Below are 26,858 nucleotides of genomic sequence, written 5' to 3'. Positions count from 1 at the left end.
AAAATCAATCAATAAAAAAAATAATAACTAACAATTTTATTATAATGTAAGCACTGATATAAGTGTATTAATTAACAGGGTTTGCCAAAGAAGTACCACACAGTTTTTGCAAACCCGGGTCGGTTTTTTTAAAAAAAAAAATACATTTTCAGATTGTTAAAAGTTAACATCATTCATATTGTGAAAGTTAACGTATGAAACTAATCTGTATTGAAATTGATTTGTAAAATTAAGAGCAGAAATTAGGATTTGCAATTTTTTACATGCATATTAAAAAAAAAGAAGAGTAAATATAGAAATTTGGTAAAAACATTGAAAAAATTATTTTTAACAAGTTTACACTACTAGACCAGCAAATGTGTTATATTTACTTTTATGATGAAAGGCACAAAATTATTTCCAGCCAAACCTGTTATTAGGAATTGACTTTACATAATGTAACTAAACATTCTGGTAAAAACATGAACTAATTTTAAAGCAACCAAAAATTGAACAAAAATTAAAAACAGTACATTAAGTTGTAATGTTAACTGAACAAAATGATGAATAAAATCTAAAGATCTTTTAGTTGAGTAGATTTAAATTTTTCTGTAACAATCTGCTTATCCTTAAGAAATAAAAATTATAGAGTAACAATCAAAAACTTTAAAAAAAATTTACATTGTAACATAACAACTTATAAATAGTTACCAAATATTTAACTTTCTTGTTAGAAGTCAATCATGCTTTCTTATTTAGTAATCAGGAAAAAAATTTAAAGTATTTTTGGAAAAAACAAAACAAAAAAACATGATGTTTACATCAAAAATCCAATAACTCCAGGTTTTTTATAGAAAACCAAGATGGGCTGGGATTTTTCAAACCCTGTTTCTTACAAATCTGTTTAATTTTCAGTGCAATCATGAATTTTAAAAAATTTTATGCTTTCCATAAATTTATAGTTACTTATTACATATTGAAATATTATACAAATTTATGTAATTCTACAAGATTTTAGGAAATAGATTTTGTTATGGATTCCAGTGCAACATTTTTTTCTGATACTTCTTTTCTTAGCATTTTACTTAATTCCTATAAGCAGATGCGTTACTAGTAGAACTAAATTTCTTGAATTCTGTCAATTTTGAAGGTTAGCGTGGGTCTTCCCTTTAGGTACCTTAAAATCGCCCCCCCCCCCCCAAAAGCACTATTTCTTCCATGTGCAGCATCCTCCTTGGAATACTATTTTTTTTCTTTTAGAATGCTTCACTCTCCTCATAGAGTATCATTCTAGGTAATAGGCAGAATATATTAATGAAGGACAGGCTTTCTTCCCCTTACTAGCACCTCCCACATTAATTTTTGTCTCTCTAAAATGCTTTACCTTTGATGCATGGTCTAATTCTAAGTGATAAAAGAGCGACACTTTGTTTAAAAAAATTGAAATGAAAAATTGTTTCTATCTACAATAGTGATGCTAAGAAATTAAGGACTTTTAAAAACCTTAAACCAAAATTAAGTACTTTTAAGGGCCCTTATTTTCCAAAATAAAAATTAAGCAGTTTTTAAGGACTGTGTGAACCTTGTTATATAGTTGCAGTTTATGCACAGTTAATAAAACTTAATCATTTTCTTCATTTTTTTTTATTGTGCTATATATATATATAAATTTTACAAATGTTTTTTTTTAAATCTGAAACTTCATAGATATATGATAGAATCATTCAATTAGAAGTCATTTAAATAAAAGCTTAGCAAAACTGAATGAGAACTGATATCAAAGATTAAAAAAAATTTAACTACAAACTTTAAATTTATAAATTAACTAAAAATATTTACAAAGATATGTACAAGACGATGACACCAAATGCAGAATTGGTGGTGCATCTTCAATTGTCATCCCCTACATCTGAGATTTCAGAAGAATCAATCCAAAGATATGCATCTGCTTCAGCCGCAGTCAGCATAATAGGTTTTGAGGGATGAAACGATATTGAATGAACCACTTTACGTCTTTCATGTTTGAGAGTTTCTTTAATGGAACCCTAAAAAAATGACATAAATATTTGATGCAAATGAACACGATTTTGCTAGAATGAAATTATGATAAAAATACTTTCTCAATCTATCAGAGGGTAATGAATTAACAATTGAAGGGTTAAAATTATTAATATTTATGTAGTTTTATAGCTAATTTAAATAGTTTTCGTAAAATTATGTTTTTCAGTATACTTCATATCCTATACAAATACAGAATAGGCTTTTAAGTATGTTCCCTACTATAGTGTACCGCTCATAATAACAAATGATGCCTAAAGTTCATCTCCTATTTCATAGATACTGTTTTATTTTCATGTCCCTTAGTAGGTACACACTTAACTGTTAAATTCCAATATTAATTATTGGAATTGCTTGAAATTATGATAAAAAATACTTTATAGGTCACAATCTATCAGATTGGATTATAAATCAACAATTGGAGGATCATATTAACGTGGTCACAAGAGCAAGCATACAACACACAGAACTTATGTAAAATTATGTTTTTCAGTATACTTCATTCCATATAAAAACACAGTATACGCTTTTTAGTATGTTTCCTATTATAGTGTACCTCTCATTATAATAATGATGCCTAAAGTTCCATCTCCTATTCCACAGATCCAATTTCCTTTTCACGTTCCTTAGAAGGTACACATTTAACTGTTAAATTCCAATATTAATTATTGGAATTCTTTGAAATTATGATTAAAAAATCTATATAGGTCACAATTTACCAGAAAGTAATGAATCAACAATTGGAGGGTCATAGTAAAGTGTTACAAGAACAAGCATACAACACAAAGAACTTATTTAAATAGTTTTCAATAAATTAAGTTTTTCAGTATACTTCACATCCTATTAAAATAGTTTACGCTTTTTAGAATGTTGTCTAATATCGGACAGTATGCCTCTCATTATAATGAATGATGCCTAAAGTTCTGTCTCTTATTCCATAGGCTCCATTTTATTTTCAAGACCCTTAGAAGGTACACATTTAAATGTTTAATTCCAATATAGAGACCAAAATCCAATCATTTGATCTGAAAAAAGTTCAATTATGCGATAAATCTTCTTAATTCTTACCTACCAACATTGGAGAAATAAAATAAGGGAGATTTCACAAGCGAAATTTTTTTGGGCTGCAAGTAAAGTTTTGATACATCATGCATAGTTATGTAAGTCAAAATTGGAAATAATATACAATAATTACATATAGCAAAGTAAAAAATATTTATATACATCTTAATCTAAAGAAGAGTTTTTAAACCATTATTTATAACTACTTAAACTATAAACTTAACATTATTTACTTAGACTATAAACTTTATATTATTTACTTATAATTTACTTACTTTAACAAAAACTATATTAAATTTAGCAAAGTAAAAAATACGTATACAAATCTTAATCAAAAGAAGATTTTTTAAACCATTATTTATAATTACTATAATACTCACTATATTTATATTACTTTACTTAAACTATAAACACTCAACATGTTGCGGTACTTGCAGTAGCACCATCTATTGAGGAATAAGAGAAGTATTTTTGCTATCAGCGGACATTTTGTCAGCAAATATTTTTTTCAAAAATTTCTTCAACAAATACGGAGAAATTTGAGAATTTACAGGTAAACGGGAGATAGTCTTAAAATACAGGAGTCTTCGTTAAAAAACAGGAGACTTGGCAGATATGTATTGTTTAGGAGCTTCCTGGTTGTAAGATTTTCAATGTTCTCAGGCGAGGGGGTCTTTAGGATCTGGTGTAAGCTTTCCTACACCAGGGGGATAAGTAACAACAGAAGAAGTTCTCAATAAACTATTTATACCATTATTTTCTTTGATTTTAACACATAATAAATGTAAAACTCCTTGAATCCCCTTTGAATGAATGACAAGTGACAAAGCCCCTTAAATTCTTAAGTCTTGGATAGTTGTAATTTATGACCACTCCTAATCTATGTAACTCTCATTATACAATAAATGTATCAATCACTCTGTCGATTTTTCAAACAATAATAAAGAAAGAGTTGGGCTATCACCATCTTTTTGTTAGTTATCAAATTCTTTTTGGCACAAACTATGAGGCTCATTATATCAAATGTCTACTGTTATTCATAAATTTGTAATGCAGAGCAAGGAAGTTCTTTTAAAAAAAAAATAACATTTACTTTTCTTTTTTTTTTTAAAAAAAAACTACTTTTATTTATTTAAATCTTTATGCAGAAAATTAAAAACTGCAGAGTTTCAATTATAATAGTTTATTTTTAAAAAGGATTTATGTTATTTCCCTTCGACATAAATAAATACAAGTGCATTCAGATATACTATGTAGAAATATATATAGATTTTTCTGGTTTACAGCATATCTGTTAACAAGTTTTTTTTAAATAAGTTTTGTTAATAGTTTCTTTGAAAACATTACTTAAGATTTTTTTTCAACCAGTCAAATTTTCATTGCAATTTGTTTTTTAATATTAATGTATATTTTAGTGATTTTTAACATGTTTTTTTTTTTGGAAATTAATATTAACTATTAAACTAGCAAAATATTTCAGTTATGTATTAATTAAATGATAGTTTTAAAATTTATGGTGTTTTTCTTCTTCTTTTTCTTGGATTGATATAAACCTACTTCTTCTGTGTTAGATTTTAAATTACCTTTTCGACCATGACAGAAAATTTTACATGTTTGAAAGTTAAGAAAACCCTGAACTAGAACAGGAGAAATTCGTTTAAATTAAAATTTTAACTTATTCTATTTATTTTAAATAGGATAAATTATATATTTTTAAATTTATTATACAGTGCCCTGCAATAAAGGAAGAGACACTTTCAGTTTTTGACATTCTTTTAAAAAATTTTCAAGAAATATATAAAGGATTATTTTGAAACTTTAGAAATGTTTAGTTCATGATCATGTGATTTTTCATACTTCGCATTAAAATTTAAAGTTTTCAGTGGTTTAGGAGATCTACAATAAATTACGAAAGAAAACAAGTATTTTTGAACACCCTATGTCAGAAAATCAAGCAATGAGCCTGTAAACTTAAGAGTAAATATTAATAGAAGTATGGACATTTTTATAAAAAATTTAATTTTTTGAAATTCATTCTTTTTTCTCTATAAATCTATAAATATTTAAAGCAATTAAATAAAATTTTTGGAGCAATTTAAAATTAATTACAAAATTGTTGATTTAAATATTTTTAAAAACTTGTTATAACTGGGCATAAAAAGAGTATTTAAGGTAGTTTTTTTATACTGAACAAATGCAGAAAAAATTAAAAAAGTTACCAGCAAATTTCTGAGTAGTTTCTGTACTTCTTAAAAGAAAACTCAAAATGATAAGAGGTTTTCCACAAATTTTGTTTTGCACTATTAAACAAGATTTACTAAAAATGAGACTAGCATTGTGGGGGATTAGCTACCATAAAAATATATATTGTTTCCTTATACCGTCAGATTTCCGTTTCCAAATGATTATTATAAGGTGTTATCATGTGTTGTAAAATTTGTCTTATGATATAAAATATAATTTGTGCAAACCCCCTGATAATTTCAGGCTTTCTTTTGAAAGTACAAAAACTAGTTTTTAAATTTTTAAGTTTCAAATAAGATTTACTACAAAATTATGAAAAAAATTTTTTAAATTTTTCTGTGCATGCGCTGTATAATAAAACTGCCTTAAATACTTAGATCTATTTGAGTTTTTAATGAATTCTTTTAAAATTTTAAACCAACAATTTTATAATTAATTTTAAATTGCTTCAAAATTTTTGTTTAATTCCATTGACTATTTATAAAGTTACAGCAAATTTTTTTTTTATAAAAATGTCCATATTTCCATAAAAATTTACTCTAGTTTTAGGAAACTTCACGTAGTTATTAAAAATAACAACTGAAGTAATCAATAAAAGTTACGAGCTTATTGCTTGATTTTTTGGTATAGGGTGTTCAAAAATACTCGTTTTCTTTTATAGGTTTCCCAAACCTTTGCAAACTTTAAATCTTAGTGCCAAGTATAAAAAATCACATGAACTAAAAAACACTTCCAAAATAATCCTTTATGTATTTCCTGTAAAATGTAAAGAAATTTCATGTATTACTGTATTTCTTGTAAAATTCAAAAGGCTTTGAAAATGGAGACTGATTGGATGTTTAAAAACGATTGATATACAGCAAAAAGACTAAATGAATAGATCATTTATATGAAAATATATGGATTACACAAATATCCTGCATACAAAAAATATAAAACGGTAGAGAGTTTGATGATTCAAAACAAATTATTTACAAATCATACCATAAATCATGTGAAAGACTTATTAAATTCAAGAATCAGAGATACCCAGTAAAAAGCATTTGATCCTTACTGGTTTGTGTAGAGTATTAGTAACACATTTATTATTAGTAACACATTTATGAGAAAAAAACAAATTTCAAGTAATAAGTTAGATTCAATGGAAGCAGCCCAATCATTAAAAATTTTCCGCGGTATAATGAACAATTACAGCATCTCTTATTTTTTTAAAAATTTCAATCAAAACATATTGAAAATTCTTTCCTGAATCCGAATATCTGATTGATTTTCTCCATCAAATGTGTATTTATTTAATTATTAAACCTTTAAATTGCCCAAAAAGACCTCGATAGTTGGTACAATCAAAAACGATTTCTGAGTGATTATGACGTCGCATGTGCTGAATGGAAACATACCTCATGCAGTGTTTTCATTATAGAAAAAAATGGGAGAGAATTTCTCACCCTTCTTCAAAAACAGGGTGAGATTTCTAAAAATTAAAAAAACACAAATCGATTACAATACAAATAGAAAAACACAAATAGATAAAAATTATTTCTTTAATTATATTTAACATTTTCTATTTTTTTAAAAATTGAATATTTTGTTGCATCATCATATGGAAAATGTTCTATATCTACTTTTTCATCAGCTATTCTCATTAGGTTGCTCAAATGCTTATCAGTCAATCTGTTATGATATTTTGTCTTAATTCGGTTTTGGGTGCCAAAAGACCTTCAACAGATGCTGAACTATTCGGAATCACAAATGTTGAAAATAATTAAAGATCAAGGTAGAAAAGTGAAACGGATTTTATTTAAAATGTCACGTGATAAAACTTTTCCCAAAATGCACTAGATTTGCGGATTTTGAAATTGATTAATAGAGTGCGCGAATTTTGGGCGATAATAATTTTTTTGTTGAAAAATAGGGGCCAGCTTACTAAGTATAAGATATTGAAGACATCTATTACTACTCAAGAATTCACTTCATGGAAAACTGTACAACTATATTTACTGAATATAAATCTTTAAATATAAAGTAAGAAAAACTACATTCAATTAAACTAAACATAACTCTTTAACATCACATAGCTCTCTCTAAACATAGCATAAGAGAAGAAACATCTTCTATTCAAAGCAAAGATATAACTGACTAAAAACAGAAACACCCACTTCCTTCTAGCTGAGATAACAGGAAGTGACCCAACTTCCCACAGCAAGTGACACAGCCAAGAGGAAAATACTGCTCATCTATTTGTTTACATTTTCCCGACATTTTTAAGGCGAGAAAATAAAAAAAAATGTGAGATTCTCGCGCTGTAGTGAAAACACTGCCTCATCCATCCGCTAAGGCTATTTTAATGCTCTTTTGTTTATGATATCACTTACATTGTATGAACATTCTTTGTATAATATTATATTAGTAAAATTTTTGGCAGAGATAACGAAACAGAGATGATGTAATTTCGAAAAAGGCTACATCACATGTGAGATAAATAGAGAATTAAAGTAGCAAAAAAAAAAATTAGTGACGACTAAAAAATTAATGATTTCCACCTATTTAAAAAATATTTGTACAGCAGTAAAATATTATAATTTTCAATTATATCTGTTTTATGATTTAAAAAAAATTTAAAGTATAATCTCACAAATATGCACTGTGTTAATACTGAGGGGCTCGAAGAAGACTGTGAACTTTTAAGAAGGAAAAAAAAATCAAAAGAGATAAATGTACATTTTGCATGAAAAAACAGTTTTGTCAACAAGTGACAGGATTTTTTTTCCAAATGATATTGCGATTGAGAAAAATTATAAGACAATGTTCTTCAAATAACCCCTATCTGCAGTTACAGTCTGAGGACAAAATTAACAGAATGACCTGACATGTAGTAGAAATCATTGTTTTACAGTTTTAACAATCATCAGCATCATCAGCTGATAAATTTTTAAACTAATTTTGAATTTGTTGAGAACAAACACTGCGTTTTTTTAAAAGTGGACTGCAGCAATTCTACATGCGTATTATTTCAATTCGCTTTTCAAATTGTTGGTCATTTTTGGAACTCTTGATAGATATAATTTTAGTCATGTTTTTTAATAAAAAGTTGTCTTTAAAAAAAAAATAATAATACTGACTGACTTCAATTAGGTCCCACATGTAAACACAACCATCTTCAGATCCAGAAACTACGAGGGAATCTGTGTCATTGAGGCAGCTTCCTATCCTACACCTCTCATTCTTATGGCCTATGTACCTAATTAAAAATCATGTTCATTTATAATAATGGAAAAGATATTTAATTAAAACCTAAGTAAAAAAGCAATTGTTGAAAAAACAATAATTGGTACTATTATTAATCACAGTTGTTTAAGTTATCAAGTTAAAAGTTCCTATAACCTATCATCGTCCGTGAGTTACCCTGTGGCAGAATTTTTTCGGGCTTTGTGCGACAATCCTCTCTAACATTAATATCTTTCTGCAATATACTTTTAATAAAAACAAATATACTTGTTATTAATTTAAAGTAACAGAAGTGTCAACTTAAAAAAAATAATAATAATAATAATAAAAATAATAGTAATGTAATTTTTTAAATTGAATTTGGAATATTTTTTTTATTCTAATATTATGAGCGATATTCTCGAATTTTGTAGGGGAAAAACACAGTAAATTTTTTTTTTGTAAGTCGTAATCAAATTTTAAAAATAGTGAAATCCGTAGCAGTAACTACCGAAAAAAATGATCGATGACGAAATCACGCAAATAGACCCCCTGAAAAAAGATTTCCTAAATGCGTGCTTCAATTTTGAGGTTCAGTTGCCGTAATAAAAAATTTCGAATTTTAAAAACTGTGTGGAAATTAATAGTAATAGCTTCAAAGAAACACAACAAGAAACTTGAACAAGTTCCCCCCATATCTTGCTTTTCTCCTAAGTGATGGAAGATTTTCAGTTGCAGTCTAACTTTGCATTGTTATTTTACATTTAATTTTGTGTGACATTTAATTTTATTTTTATATACATGATTACAAATTGGCCCATTTAATTATGAATCTAAAGTTTATAGGGTGACCTGGGGTAATTCCTGATCAAAAATCGCAAACATCTATTTTGTGAAAAAACTATTTGAAACAGAATTTTAATATTTACTGGAAGTTTGAGGCTATATGAGATGAGTCCAATGCCACCTTCTTTTGTTTGAAAATCTAATTAGAATTTAAAAGATTTTAAATATTTAGTGATTAGGAATTAACCCTGGTCTTGATCATTTCTGGGGTAATTCCTGATCACTTCTGGGGTAATTACTGATCACCAGTTTTTGTTGTAAAGGGGCTGCTTAAAAATAATTATATAATGGTAATTAACAAACCAAAAAGATATGTTTAAGCAGCTAATAAAATGATTTATTTAAAATCAAGAAGAACGATTAACACTTTAAAATTTCAAAAATCTTTGCATTGTGCCATACATTTTAGGCAATCAGCCAACTCATTCTCATGTTCTTCTGAAATATTAGAGAGTTCCCACATGGGTTACTTTTGCTGGATTTTTTAACTTCATTTAGGGAAAGTGTAAAGTTAAGTAAGGTATGCAGCAGCAGCTCTCACACTGAAATTTTAATTTTCAATCATTAAAAGAAATTCACTAATTTTGTTTTCTAGAAGCTTAGTATCCTTTTTAGGCTTATAATTTCTCACCATATTTATACTAGGCTAATTTATTAACTTAAAAATTATTCTAACGATGTACACACATAAAATTAAGATAGAAGCAAGGTAAGACAAACCAGAAATGGTGCAAATCAGAATACAGTCTTGTATACAGTTAAAAACAAATTTTGTGATGACAGTTAAAATATATTTTATAGTTGTTCCACTTAATAAATGTGAACTGTTATTTGAGAAAAAACAATTAGGTATTTATAAGCTATTTTATATACTATTTATAAGAAGAAATGACAATGATCAGGAATTATCCCAGTGATCAATAATTACCCCATCTGTAGGGGGCAACATTTGATATAGTTTCCTATAATCAATAATAATGTTTACAGTAGATGTGAAACAATTAAACAAAAGCTCACACTATTTTTATATCAAAGAAAAAAAAGTGACTCAAAATATTTATTATTAAGAGAAGGAGTAACTGCAGAGTATTGCAGAAATGTGCACATTTTGAAACCCATCTTTGAAATGGAAAATACAGAAAGCAGTTTAAAGGATACTTATTTTGTTAGATTAAACAAAAAAATTATTATTAAGTAAATGTAGTTATACTTTAGTAAAGTGTACAAGCATTCTTGTCCATGTCTTAAATTTGAAAAAAAAAATTTTTTTTAAATAAAACTTAGGTGATCATTATTTACCCCAGAAACAGAGTGATCGTGAATTACCCCGGGTCACCCTAAACATTATCTGTTGAAGGAGTTTCATTGTTGAAATGGCAGCATTATAGCTTAATTTTAATAGATTATACATTTAATCCTCTTCCCAACCAAGAGACACAACTATGCCAAAGTTGCACAAATTATTTATCAGCTAGCTTAGATCTTTTAATGAAGTGCCAAGTATAGTTATCATACTTTTTTGAGATTCCACTAGATGAAGTAATCTTGTTGATGACTTTGCGTTAAGTCTATGAGGTAAATATTAGTTTAGTTTCTTTTTAGTAAACTTTAGCTCTCAATCAATCAGGCACAGAGAATGTTATTCATGTGTTGTAACTGTCAATTAATGTTACTATAGCTCAAGTCAGCTAAATAAAAGGATTTAGGATAAAATAATTTTAACTTTGCTTAAGTTGAGTTTGAAACTTTAATTGTGAATTTGTATTTAAAATGAAGAGCTTTGAATAACAGCGCATTAAGTGACATTTGTTTATAACAAGTTATCCCTTTCGAGAGGATGTCTTTTAAAGCAATAATTAGAAGATATTGATTTTTTTTAAAAACTTTTTACAGAAATGTAAGCTGACAATTAGTGCACTCAAGTGTTTTGCTATTGTGTCAGAAATCAATTTAAATGTGGAAGGGAGAAAACAAAACACAGTTTCTCAATTTTTACAAAAATATAAGCTGAAAATTAATGTACGGACGGGATTTACTATAGAGTTAGTTCCGAAAAGAAAAAAAAAATACACTATATCTATTTCTGTTTTTTTATTTTTACAGAAATATAAGGTGACAATTAATCAGATTAATTGAAAACTTTTGCTAAGTTCATAAATAAACAGAAAGAAAAGATTAGAGGATGTATACAGCCTACAAAATATATAAAATCTTGCTGATTCTTTACTGCAAATTTACTTGTTTGTATTTATGCTAAAAATTCTGCTACCATAATTGTTATTTTCCCTTCAGTAACACATTTTTGTTAAGGTAAAAACACTCCTGCTAAAGCCAGTAAATTGACCAAGAAGTCATGCAAGTTAAGGCTTAAGAATAGTATAATTATATTAATGTAACCACCTTTTTTATTTTTTAAAATAGCTATTTTAAAAGCCGTATATTCCACCCATATTTAATTTGTTTTGCTAGTATAGTTTTCATTTCTCTTTTTAGATGCATTAAAACGAAATAACAAATACATTCCTTTTATTTACTATAAGTTAATAAATTTTAAAATGACGGATAAAAACAGATTTGATTTTTTAATTAAAGAGGGTTTGGTCTTCGACACGTCAAGCATCATAAACATATTTTAATTGTCAAAAACTGCTTAAAATTCTCAAAAACTAATGATGAGAGTTACTATGCAAGTTTTAATAATGTATTCAAAATAGTTATTAAAATACAGGTATACACTAATATAGAAACATATGCTAATATATAAATATTAATATACAACGAAATACAAGTATATTATGAATAATTATATCAATATAGAAATTGTAGTTTTGAGCACAAACAAAATTTAATCTTATCTTCATTTTCTCTTGAATATCTTATAAGAAAATTCTTCTCTTCCTGAAGAATTTAAATCTTTACGTTGAGTTATTATTATTTTAGTGTTCATGCTATTGAAATCAAAATAAATTGTACAATAATAATAAAAGTGGATTAAATCCAAATTATAACAATGTATTTCAACAGAATTGTCAAAATCAGAAAAAAAAGTTTACAAAAGTATACATTTTTTATATTTTGTAATCAGTAATTTAACTTTTAAACTTAAAAGTTTCAAATCACCCTATTTTATTCTATGTAAAGAAATAATGGCATATATAATTGTTTGAATACTTAAAGTACTTTACAATCATTAAAATGTATTTTTAAAAGTAACTTGGCAACTATAGAATTTCCAGCAAGCAGATCTTTTGTTAGCATGTCGAGTACATTTAAGCATATAGTAACATATAAAGTACATTTATATATCAAAAGGATATTCTTTTTCTGAGAAAAGAAAAGTAGCAAATGAATATTTAAATACTTGAAATTACTTTCAATGTGCTAATTTTAAGTGAAAATAACAAACTTTATACTAATAAAGATATGCCGTTTATTAAATTTAAGACAGTATTTTGATGTGATGATTAAATGGTAAAATCAACAAAAACTTGTCAAGAAGTGAAATATAAGTAAACTTACTCAATATCTAAAGTAGTTTTCAAATTAAATGTTAACAAAGTTAAAATAAAAGATGATAATTAATCAGAAAGCACTTCACCTCCTTCTTTATCTGTAAGTAGCAAAGTATTGTCTAAACAGCACTGGCCATCTTTTGTGAAGTTAACACAGTTGACTGAACCTAAAAAATATGATAACACAATTTCAAATCAAGTTAAAATTATTTAATGGAAATATACACCTTTAAAGATCATAATATTTAATGGCCGATGGTCTGTGTAAAATCCACAGATATCCTCAATTATTAAAATTTCTTTTTACATGCATACACACAAATATATATAAATATATAAAAGTTCAAAATATAGAGTAAACATTATGGAATGAATAGAAACATGGAAAAAATTACAGAATGGTGAAAAGAGAAGAAGAAAATTATTTAAATAAAATGAAATTAAAAATTTTTATTATTAAAAATCCTGGAAAAAACAAACTCTTTATCAGCTCACACGATTATATTCGCAGAAAGGAGTGCTTTCCAATATTGTATCAATATAGCCAAAGCAAAATATATCAATACAATAGTGTGAGGAGCACTCAAAAAAATTTTTTTTGAAACAAAATAAAACACATTAAGTAAAAATTTCAAGTAAAAAACAGAAAATGAAATGTAAAGAAAAGACAGCACAAAAGGAAATCTATAAAGCGAGTAGCGAATTCAAATGAACTTACAAGTAAGGGAATATTTTCAAGAATGATTTAAAATATTTTCGTAAAAAGATTGCCAAATTATAAAATCTGAAAACGGAAGTGCAAATTGAGGTAAAAGCGTAAATACAGAGATTTCATTTTATAGTGTTCTTACTGCAGTACCGAAGCGCTTTTGATTTACTTATTACCAAGGATAGGCCTGAAAATTGATAAGCACATATTATACTGGATAATTTAAAGAAGTTTATAATTAATAAAAGGTTGATATTTAATAAAACAATTTTAATGATTTTAGAAAATTAACATTTATTTGAGAGAGAGTGAGTGTGTGAGAGAGAGTGAGTGAGAGAGCCTGAAATGGATTTGCACATGGCAGAAATATATAAATTAACAAAGAAATTTCTAGTAAATTTATTTATTATAACATACAATTAACCCAATGATTTTATATAGAATTTAATTACTTTAGTTGGGTATCCATTGCTTTTTTGACCAAATTTTGAAAGAGTTTTTCTATTTGTTTTTGTGATAAATTAAAATTACTACATATTCTTTTAATTCTATTCGTTTGATTACAAATGGTATTTGAATAGATGTTTTTAGAGCCATTAGAATTCCAAGTAATTAGTTTATTTATATTAAAATTAAAATAATTTCTTTTATCATATAAATCAATAAAGCAGATATCTTCTTCTTTTATAATACTGAAATCCAAAAAACTAAAATTATTATAATCATCATGATTACGAAGCAAGACTAATTCCTAGAGGTAAATATTATTTATAAAATAGTATAATCTTGAAAATTAAAGATAATTAAGTCATCAACAAGTTTAATATTAAGAGTATAATTTTTTTCATAATAGAGCAAAAATAAGTTAGCTAAGATCCTTGTTTTACTCCATCAATTTGGATAAAAATATTTTTTCCATAGTAAAGATAATTTTTAAAAATGACAAAAATTAATTAGAATTTCCCAATATCAAAATCCTAATTAAGGAAATTTTTAAAAACATAGAAATAATTCAAAAGGACATCTTTTAGTTTAGAAAGGGGAATGCCATTGAAAAGATCCTGGAAATCAAAAGTTGCAATTGAATTAATTTTATTGTGTTTAATAAATTTTAAAATTGGTTGATTATTAGTGATAATTCAAGAAAAACCTTCTTTAATAATATTGTTAATAATTTTATTTAAATAGTAAGAGAAATTGGTGCTAGGTGTAATTAGGAAAGTATTAGACCCAGATGTGATTGTTCTAAATTTTATAGGAATTTTATGAAATTTCGAACTGATAATTAAGTAAGGAAACTATATTGCTAATTTTAATTTTTAACCTTCAATATAAAGCTAAAATTTTTTTAATTATAATATTATTATTTAAATTACTGAGCTTAAAATTTTCACTATTTTTTTTAACTCCTTATTTAAAAGTTCAACATAGAATTTTTTACAGAAGATTGCATAATTATTGTTAGCTTTGTCCATGATTTTTTTTCTGTAGTTTTATACAAAACTTTTTTGTAGATGCTTAATTGATTGAACAATTTTAGAAAAATTTGTTGAACTGATACTGTTATCTAAATTTTCATTATTATTGAAAAAAAAAAGCTTTTAAAGTAATAATAAATAACCGATTTCCAATCTGTTAACATACCTAAAGGTAAAGAGAATCTATTTGGCATCTTTAAACAAAAACTATTGAGATCATTAAGAAAGTATTTTAGAATTTTATTAATTGTCTTATAATCATATCGTAAATTAATTGTATTATAATCATATTGTAATTATATTGTAAATGGGTCTAAATTTTGTGCCTTTTATCATTGAATTCCTAAGCTCTAAGTTTTCAATAATATTTAAATTACCAGTAATAATATGTTTATGATATTTATCAATAATCAAAATATTTCTCTTCTTTACAGTGATATTCATTATTGAATGTATTAATTTTTCCAAAATTTTTGCTAATATCATTATAATTTAATATAGTTCGAACAAGAGATTTATTATATTCTAAGTTTTTAATTATGTTAAAATCTTTTAAAAGAAAAATTTTTTTAAAAATATTATGAAATTTGATCTTATCAAAAATAGGGTTTTTAAAGTTAATAATGAAATATAAATTATCTAAATTTTTCTTTTTATTTAAAATTTTTTACAACAAGATTGAAAGACTTTAACAAGATCGAACTAAAGAATTTTGAAGTGTAAATTAATAAACGAAACGTTAGTATAAAGATCTTGAAGCTTATATACATCATAATTCTTAAGGGAGAAAAAATCTTTCATAGGTTTAATATTATAATGTTTATTAAAATCTTTTCCATATTAGAAATAAACAATTTAAAAGTTTTACCCATTTACCTATACCATGAAAAGTAATTATACATTAAAATGTTATGAGTAAATAGTTTTGCAGAAGAAAGATTTTCAAAAAGTATTATTTCACTTTCTGATACAGACTTAGGAATCGTAGAATATTTTGTATCATGTCAAACCTAAAATTAAAAATCATACTCAATTAAAAAAACTTATTTCAAAATTAATTTTTTTTAAAAAACCTCTTAGACTTCTTTAATATAGTGAATAAAACTATGTTATAATATAAGAACTTTTTTTTTTCTTCTAAAAGAAATATGTAAATTAAAGTGTTTTTAGCTTTGATATTGACAAAGATGTCATACAACCTTTCATATCATATGAAACCTAAAATTTAAAACCAGACTTAATTAAACAAAATTCATTTAAAAAAAGCTCAACAAATTACAGTTTAATATATTAAATAAAGTTATGTTAAAATGCAAGAAGCAATTACTTTTACAAAATAAATAAAAATGTAGTAAATTAAAATATTAAGGAGACTGAAAGGAAATTAAAGGAAAGGAAATTAAAGGAAAGGATTAAAGGAAACTGAAAGCAAGATAAATAGCATTTAAATTCATTATCTTATTAATTTGTCCATTTAAAAATCAACAATAAAAATAAGATAAATCACCTGAATAGACTCGCGAGACTTGCTACTACAATCCCAACCACAAACAGTATTATCAACTGAAGCAGATAGTATAAATGTAGATTCTTCATTGAACTTTATAGCATTGACATAACCTAAACTGATGAATTATAGTTAGTTTATGAAAAGTATAAATGTCTGTCAACATTTAGACCAAATTCACATGCATACTAAGAGAACTTTCAAAATGCTAACATTAGCTTAACTAATAAACAGTAAAGTTTATTTTTCCAGGCATTATAATCTTTCTTTCTCTCTCTCTTTTTAAGAATTGTTTTCTAAAATTACAAATTCTAATAGAGTTTTTCTGCCTAACATTTTTATCTTAAAAATGACTAGTTGAAAATATACTTTGTTTGAAGTTTTTCTCTAAGGATTTAATTAACTTTAATAATTTAAAATAAACCACATTATTACATTTATGATAATTTAAGAAACACATCTTGCTAAAAATTTATCAAAGACAAATGCTATTTCATTGTACTTAATTAATTTATAAAAAATGGTGGAAAAATCACATATTTGTGATATATAACATATATAATAAAACATATATATAATAAAATAATTTAAAATTGTAAGTAGAACTCAGACAATTGACAGTAAACATGACATCCAGATTTTTTAATTTTTTTAACAAGCAAAAAGAAATTTATGAATAATAATAAAAGGAAGAGTTTGTGTGTGAATCATTTGTACAATCATCCTGAAATTCGAACAGGGGCAGCAAGGAACAATTTTTGTCCCAATTTTAAAAATCGTTAGATATTTTCAATTAGCAGATGAAAAATTGGTGGTTTATTTCATATTATTCTTGTTATTTGAAAAGCACTAACTTTTCATTTGCCTCCCTTTAACAATTTTATAAGAAATTCTTACACATATTTCAGGATAAACTTTGTATAAAATGAACATAATATTCTGAAAATTTAGTGAGACTACATCAACTTGATTCTTATATGTTGCACAAAATATTTATTTTCTACTTTTTCGTAAAAAACCTGAAAAAAAAAGTTGTTCTTTCTTGTTTTTAAACACTTTAAAATTCTTTTATCTCAAGTTATCCTCCATCTTGGATAGAACACGAAACACACAACCAATGATTAAATTTCTCTTTATTCCGATACCTATCCAATCACCGAAATTTTTTTTAGACATGGTCATAAGACCACTGAACTTTCTTTTCTTGTATTAGCAACAAACAAGTGCCATGTATAAATGAAGCAACTTAAACTAGACAGAAATGAAAAGCTAATAGAACTGTTAAAATAGATAAAGAAAATATGCAATATATACATAGATATATTTTTTTGTTCACGTATGTTAATTCTTTTACACATCATTTGAAGCGATATTTTAGTTTTATTGATTTAATCAGCTATTATATTATTCATTTTAATTTATTGACTTATTTATTTTTAAAATATTTTTATTTTAACAAAGTACCAACTGCTGTGCACACTATTGTTTGCCTAGTCTTGGAGCACCTTTCATGAAAATATCTTTTTAAACTCCTAATATCAAATATATAAGTTTCAAAATAAATATTGCATGTGAAAAAAAATGTGGAATTTGAAGAAAAAAAATATATACATAGATGTCCTTGCTAACGGTGGTTCATCTATAAAATCTGATTTTAGAAATTCTATCAGGAAATGATCAAAGTAATTCTAAAAATTCGAATAAGAGGAAATCAACGCAATTCTAATTCAACAGTCAAATCTAAGAATATTTTAAGTATTTAATAAGAAAAAAGAAAAGAGATTACATTTTTAAAGCTCAACAGCTACATGAAATTCTAAACATCGAATGAATATTAATATTCAGTTCTTTTTTTGTTTTTGGCAGTGCGCATGCGCGTCGTTACTTCTACGTAAGAAGAAAATTGTTACTTGACGGGAACATCCCGCCCCCCGTTGGATGTTAGTCCAACATCATCCGGTAGTGGAAGTATGTTAGAGATGGCTCGGCGAAAAGTTCCTCTAGCTGTTTTGACGTCAACCACTCTGACAAGATTGTCTTCTCCAGGATAAGTTTTCACAATTCTAGCCAGATTCCACTGCATTGCTGTCTTACTAGGATCTTTAAGAAGGACTAGTTGATCAACTTTCAGATTTTCTTGTTGACAAGTCCATTTCGAACGTGTTTGTAGTTGACTCAGGTATTCATGGCTCCATCTATTCCAAACGCTGTCTTTCAGACGTTGAATCAGGCTCCACCTAGAAGAAAGCGAAAAAGAATCTGGAGCAGTATGATGTTCAGGAAATGACATAATCGGAGCTCCTACTAGAAAGTGTCCTGGTGTCAACGGCTGCAGATCGTTAGGGTCTAATGACATGGGCGAAAGTGGGCGTGAGTTGAGAATACTTTCGATCTGCACTACGAGCGTAGTCAGTTCTTCAAAATTTAGTAAGTTAGATTTTGTGACTTTCAAGAGTATTCTCTTCATGGATTTAATATTAGCTTCCCACAGACCACCAAAGTTAGGAGACGCAGGCGGTGTGAAATGCCACTGAATTCCCTCTTCAGCACTAAAGTTCTTCACAGAGTTTGACTGGCAAAGTTCAAGCATTGAGTTCAAAACATTTCTTGCACCTTTGAAGTTAGATGCGTTATCACTCCAAATAATCGACGGTTTTGAACGTTTCGAAATGAATCTTCTCAAACAAGCTAAAAGAGCATCTGTTGTCAAGTCTGAGACAACCTCGAAGTGAGTAGCCTTAGTACTGAAGCAAATAAATATAGCGATGTAAGATTTAATTACAACCTTAGATCTCTTCAAATTAGGTTTTGTTAATATGGGACCAGCAAAGTCTAAACCAACTTTATCAAAGGGTCGTGATGGTACGATCCGATCTTTGGGCAAGTTACCCATCCTTTGATTAATAGTTTGTGTCTTAGTCTTGAAACAAGTCAAGCATTTATGTATGAATCTTCGGACTCTATCTTGTCCAGAAGGTATCCAGTAAAATTGTCTAATCAAATAAAGTGTTGTCTGAACTCCCGAGTGTAATGATTTGTTATGAAAGTGTTCGATGATTAATTGTGTAAGGTGATGAGATTTCGGTAAAAGCATTTGATATTTTTGTGATTCTGTTAACTTGGAGAATTTCAAGCGACCACCTACTCTCATAAGTCCATTGTCGTCCATAAACACATTCAATGATATGATTTTGCTATTTTGAGGAATTGGCTGTTTGTTTTTTAGGCATTTAATCTCAGAGCTAAACTCTATAGATTGCACACATTTTACTAACACCTGTGTAGCATTTTGTAGCTCGAATGCACTTAAATTATCCCTTTTTCTATTTGTATCTTTACAGTTTTTAAGAAATCTTAAGCAATAAGCTGTAATTCTAACCAACCTAGTGAAAGAGGAGTATCGAATAAGGAAATTGTTGATGTTTTCGTTTCTCTCTGCGACGTTTGTGTTTAAAGTTAAAACTTTCCAAATTTCTAGTGTCTCTGGATTTGCAATAAGTTCTTTGTGTGTTTCTAAAGATTTTGGCCACGACGATTCATCTTCTTTCAGCCACAGTGGACCCTGCCACCAAAAGTCGCTGTTTTCTAATTCTGAAACCGAAAGTCCACGTGATATTAAATCAGCTGGATTATCCGTTCCAGGACAGTGAAACCATTCTGAAGGATTACTGTGTTTGTGAATTTCCTGAATTTTGTTCTTTATGAAAGTTTTAAGCCCATCTGGTGAACCTCTTATCCAAAAGTGCGCAATAGACGAATCAGTCCAAAAAATTCGCTCAACTGGAAATTCCAAACCTTCTATGATTTTTTCACTCAGTCTAGCAGATAAAAGTGCTCCCATAAGTTCTAATCTAGGTAAAGAGAGCATCTTTAACGGCGCAACTTGTCCTTTAGAGGCAACAAAACTAGTAATGATGTTTCCATCATTTAGCTTTACTCTTAGATAGGCAACCGTTCCATAAGCTTTGATGGAAGCATCTGAAAATAGGTGTAACTGGATATTGTCTATATCTTTAGGTAATGCATGTGAGAAATAGTAATGCGGTAATCGAATGTTACTCAATTTCTTTAAATCATCACACCATTTATTAAATGCCTCAATGGTTTTATTTGGTACAACCTCATCCCAATCTAAGCCTAAACACCATATTTCTTGTATCAGGCATTTGATACGAATAGTAAATGGCCCAATGTATCCAATAGGATCAAATATGCGACCTGCAATTTGTAAAATATATCTTTTAGTCCCCTTATTTTTCTTAAGGAATAATTCAACATTTCGAGTATCAAAGTAAAAATAGTCTTCCTTGGGATTCCATGCAACTCCCAGGACCTTTGAAGGTATTAAAGTTTGATCAAAAGAATCAGTTATGTCATCTACTCCTAATTTATGTTCTTTCAACTTGTGAAACAGTTCTGGGGAATTTGTTTTCCATTTTCTCAAACACATGCTAGCATCTTTAAAAATGTCATGACTCTCTAAACAAGTAGTCAGAGCACTTTCTACCTCATCTTCGCCTATGAGGCAATCATCAGCATACAACGATTTATTTAACAGTTGAACAGTATGAGGAAATTTCTGTACATACCTCCTCAAGTGATGTTTTATGGTGGCATTAAGTAGAAAAGGAGAAGATGTCACACCAAACAGAACTCTTGTCATCCGGTAGGTCTCATCAGGACTGAAATCGTCTGGGCTTTTGTTCCAAAGAAATCTGGTGTAGTCTCGGTCTTCTTCATCAATTTCAATCTGCAGGAAAGCTTGCTTGATGTCAGCAGTCACAGCTACAGGATGAAGTCTAAATCTAATCAAATGAAGAAAAAGATCAGGTAATAAATTAAGTCCAGTATACAAGCATTGGTTTAGTGAAATCTGTCCAGCAGAATGCGATGATGCATCAAAGACGACTCGTAATCTACTTGTACTCTTGTCATTTCTGACCACAGCTCTGTGAGGCAAGTAGAAGCAATTCTCTTCATTCAAAGTTTCGTTTTCCTTTGTAACAGGCTCTATAATGTGCTCTTTTTGATAATCTTCTAAAACTTTGTTGTATTCAAAAAAATAGACTGGATCGTTGATGAAAGATTTTTTCAAAGACTGAAATCTTCTACTGGCGACTACCTTATTATTATGTAACATACTCTTTAATTCAGGTTTCCAGGGCAACTTCACTTTGTAGCGATTATTTGCATATGAAATTCCTTCTTCAAAATTTTTCATTATCTCCTTTTCAACATTATTTTTAGTTTCTGAGTCCACATTAATCCCTAAGTTTTCCAGCTCCCAAAATTCTCTTAGTTGATCGGAGATGGATTTTTCTTCGACGATAATTTTGAAGCTACATAGATCTTTATGAATGCTTCCTTGTCCCTGAAGACACCAGCCAAAAATGGTTTCTGAAGCTACCAGTTTATCGTTCAATCTTCTAATTCTACCACTGACAATGTCAAAATAAAAATCAGCTCCAACTAAAATTTCTATCTTATTTTCTTTAGAGTCATAGGAATCAGCTAACTGTAAGCCTCTCAACTGCTTATATGCTTTTTGAATGTTGGTATCAGGTGCTGGTAAATTAGTAGCAGATATTTGATCGGTGACTAGAGCTTCAAGTTCAATATTTAAAGAAGGTTGATCCCTATTAGCTAATCTGATTTTAACAACATCATAAATTTTCTCTTGAGCTCCATCAGCTCCGAAGGCATAAACAGATAAGGTTTCCGATCTTACAATGGGAAGTTTTAATCTTTTTTGAAACTTCTTCTAAAATGGATGTTCGCATGGATCCATTATCTAATAATATTCTAACAGGTGAAGTTTCTTCATTTAATGATGATTTAATCATAGCGGTACATGTTTGCAAATAAATTCCAATAGTGGATTTAATCAACGAATCAGTTTTATAAACTTCATGGCATTGCGAAATAGCACAGTAACAATTTTAGTTTCGTTTTTATCCTCAGCTTTACCAAATTGATAGCAAATTGTTCTGTTGTGTTTATGATTACATATATCGCAAAATGTCCTTTTCTTACAGTCTCTAATTCTATGATTCTTTTGAAGGCACAAAAAGCAACGAGCTTGTTTTCTTAACAAATCTTTTTTTTCATCAATATTTACATTGTTGCAGTGTTCCGAACTATGAGTTTCTTTACAAAAGATACAATTACTTTCTGTGACAGGAGCTAAATATTCTACTGTTTTGTTTACATTTGAATTGAAAGGGCGATTTTGATTTCGAGGTGACTCACGCGAATTGCCAAATTGTTGTTTTGCGACAGCATTATGATTAATGAAGTTTTTCTTTTTATCTACCCTCGAGTTTTGGAATGAAACAGATTCCCTACATTCTATTTAAATTTTTAGAAAATTTATCAGTTCCATTACATCAAAATCACTTAGATTTGCTTTATCTAATTTTCTACGGTTAAAGCTTAAAGCTAATTCTTCAGGAATTAATTTAATCAAAATGGGATACAATAAATGTCCATACATTCCGGAAGTTACTTTTAAAGAGTCCAAACTTCGAATTTGTACTTCACAAGTGTCATATAATTTTCTTAATCCTAAAACATTATTAGCATCTTTAACAGGATAGAGATTTAACAATTTGTTCATATGAGCATTTATAACTAATTCATCTCTACCGAATCTTTCTTTTAATAGTTTAACAGCTTTTCTATAATTTTCCTCAGAAAGCGAAAACCCATTAACAACATTAGCTACAGCACCTCCTAAAAGTGATTTTAAATACGAGAATTTGTCTATTACAGATAATGTTTCATTTTTATCAATTGTACTTTGAAATTGATTCCAGAATTCTATCCAAACACACGGATCTCCATAATATTTTTCTATCGATAATTTAGGAAGTTTAACATTATTGTTTATTTTCCGATTCAAAACCTCTGTGGCTATAGTGTTGTTGGAATGTTCTTGTGCCTGAATTAAATTTACCCTATCATAATTATTAGCAGTTGCATTACGAAGAAAGGATTTTATCTTAGAAGAAAGTTTCGAATTCCATAAAATAATTTTCTGACCATATTCCATTGCAGATTCGATTTCTGCATCAAAATCATTTTCATCTACAATTAGAGATTGTATAGTATTATCTAAATCACTTATTTGTTTTAATCTACTAGTCAAAAAATCTAAATGATGTTCTAGTTCAGTATCAGTATTTATTTCATCAAATTCTTGTTCTAGTTTGTTTATATATTTTGTTATGCTAGAACGCAAAACGCCTCTAATTTTTCTCTGTTTAGTTAATTCTTCCATATTTTAAAAATTCTTATCAACACTAATAATCAAATTTATAATTTGTATGATGCTTCAATATTTAGTAAATATGTAAACAAATACTGCATCATACAATCAAAACAAAACAACTTTCTACAAAACAACTAACAACTGCTTTAAATTTGAAGCATCAAATTATCTAAATCTTCATATAGATCAAATTATCAAATCTTCCTACCTTTCTTTTCTTTACACTTCCTGATCAATCCGAAATCGAAACAATCTATAACAACAAGAATGTTGTTTCGCGGCGGAAGCACCAAAATGCTAACGGTGGTTCATCTATAAAATCTGATTTTAGAAATTCTATCAGGAAATGATCAAAGTAATTCTAAAAATTTGAATAAGAGGAAATCAACGCAATTCTAATTCAACAGTCAAATCTAAGAATATTTTAAGTATTTAATAAGAAAAAAGAAAAGAGAATACATTTTTAAAGCTCAACAGCTACATGAAATTCTAAACATCGAATGAATATTAATATTCAGTTCTTTTTTTGTTTTTGGCAGTGCGCATGCGCGTCGTTACTTCTACGTAAGAAGAAAATTGTTACTTGACGGGAACAGTCCTTTTGCTTTAAAATAATATCATGTCATACTACTTGTAACTTGTAAGCTTTACATTTTTATATTCTTAATCAATTATTTTATTTTCTTCTAATGTACAAATTAGAAAAAAGTACATTGCAAAGTGAGGTAAGGAAAAAAATATTTGCTATAGAACGTTAAAAAAATAGTTCCCTTGTACAAAATTTAATACATTGTTTTTTGAACATCAATTAGAACCATCAAATTGAAAACTTAGAATTGCGTTACTTTTTCAACCAAAGTATTACAGTTTCAGTAATTTTCAAAAGAAAACATAGTTAAACATTTTAAGACAAAATTTATATAAAGTGAAAATATCTGGGAGATTAATTTAGACTACATTAACTGGATTCTTATAAGTTAAACTCAAAATTTATTTTGTAATTTTTTCTTCAAAACCAAAGAAAAGTTTTTTTTTCTTAAAAACTTTATTTTATTTATTATTGATTTTTAAATATTAAATTAATAGCGATTTTGTTTGCATTTTAAGCTCATTCATTTCACAAAACCAAAAAACAGATATTTTAGTTTTAAAGACATAGTGTTTTAGCTACGGGAGCTCCTTTAGTTCTTTGAGCTTCAAGCTGCTGCCTATCAGGTAAGTTTGGTCTCACTATTTGATCATAGTCAATAATAATGATTGTGATATTATCGTATCCTATAAGTATTATTATCATTAATAAACATATTTCTTATTTTCAACACCTTTGCATATGGTTGTTGGGCAATGACCTTTATAAACCAAAAAACTGACATTGTTTGTACTAGGGTTGGCTGGTTTAAACCAAATGTTTTTGTATTTTTAAGTAATTCTTTTTAAAAGTTATTTTTAATTATTTATATTAATAGTTGTAGTTTGAATAGAAAATGTGGAAAAAATAATAAATTTTCTCATAAAAATTGTACACTTAAAAGTGTAAAATTTTACACTCAATGGAAATCTGTATTTCTTTAAATAGAAACATAGATAATACTTTTTAAATGTTTAAAAAATAACTAAGATGAATTTATTTTTACAAGCTTAATTTGTAGATTAGCTTCGGATTTTCAAAAGAAAATTAGAACATTGTTAAAGTGATTTGAAATAGCTTTTAGTGTTAACACCAGTTTAATATGTAAAGAAAGTTAGAAATTAAAACATTATAAAAATTTTGAAAATTAAAAAAAAGAAAGCCTATTGTTTGAAATGTGTATCTATTGATACTGACAATTTAGAAATTGCCAATTAAGATTGTAATATGCAACACTAACAGGACAAGACGATCCTTACAACACCCTAGTAGCTAGGCCCCTGGAGTTTTTTTCATCTAAATAATAAGAACAAAATGTTCAAAACTTCTCTAAGAATTTTTTTTGAGACAGAAGACATTTTTAGGCAAATTTAATCCCACAATGGTTTCAAAACCAGTTTTGCAGGATTTAATTATTTAAATATACTTCATTTTTTAATGATTAAATTATTGGTTTGAGAAGTTTAGAAATACTCTTGTTTCACAAAACTGAGTGTAGATTTAAAAAAGACCTTTGTATTAGTACTTTCCTAAAGTAATTGCTAAGCCTTTGAGATTTTCAGGCAGTGAAAAGTGGGAAACTATAAAAAGAAAAAAAATGCACAAAAGAGAACCAACTTAATGGGTATAACCCTAAGCCACCTCAGACAAACTTCTACATATTTTTATTTACTTTTCTTAAAATTTTGAAGATCAATACTTTTTAGCTTAACAGTAGATGGCTTGAACAGATTCCCTAATGTACTGCGGAAAAAAAAAATTCTATATATTAAAGCAATTAAGATCTCCAATAATTACATATGAAATCAACATTAAGAAAATTGCCCAACTCTCTAATAAAAGAACATACCAGCATGACCTCGAAACTTTCTCACTATTTGGGCGGTACTAACGTCCCAATAAAAATGCTTTTGTCCATTCCACCGGATGCTATATGTGAACTATCAGCTGAAGACTGAACGAACGTCTAACACTTCATATCCGTGTCCCATATAAGTCATAAGTAAAGGATTCCATAGTTTTATTGATTTATCAGATCCACCAGTCATGCAATAGTTTCCATCAACTAAAAATAAAATGAAAGGATTCAGCAAGAAAAACAAAGAGCATTGTATTTTAAATGGTTAACAAAACATACAATTAAAGCGGATTGTGCGAACAGCACCTTGTTTACAAGTTAATTGATTTTTTTAAAATATTAGGATAACCCATAGCTAAAGAAATATACAAATTAAAAAATAGTTTATTTTGCTCTACCCAACTTTCAAACTTTCTGCAGACTTTTGAAATTACATGATGACTTAATGGAGTCTCAGAGGATTAACTTATAGCTTACATAGTACTACCGCAAAAATCTCTATG

The 26,858-nt window shown here is 27.6% G+C and overlaps 1 pseudogene across 1 annotated transcript; it reads right to left on the bottom strand.

Annotated features, from left to right (window-relative positions):
- Positions 1 to 21: 21 nt before the first annotated feature.
- Positions 22 to 26,741, bottom strand: LOC147812624 (WD repeat domain-containing protein 83-like; annotated as a pseudogene). The gene is made up of 7 exons (XR_015433421.1): positions 26,635 to 26,741; positions 26,347 to 26,562; positions 16,600 to 16,712; positions 13,036 to 13,072; positions 12,913 to 12,919; positions 8,467 to 8,581; positions 22 to 2,024 (listed from the first exon to the last, which is right to left on the bottom strand). The product of XR_015433421.1 is annotated as a WD repeat domain-containing protein 83-like (transcript).
- Positions 26,742 to 26,858: the final 117 nt, after the last annotated feature.

This window comes from Parasteatoda tepidariorum, chromosome 4 (assembly GCF_982258835.1).
Source record: "Parasteatoda tepidariorum strain Cologne lab strain chromosome 4, Ptep-v5.0, whole genome shotgun sequence".
In the NCBI taxonomy this organism is placed as follows: Eukaryota; Metazoa; Arthropoda; class Arachnida; order Araneae; family Theridiidae; genus Parasteatoda; species Parasteatoda tepidariorum.
This window is presented reverse-complemented; position numbering and strand designations above follow the sequence as displayed.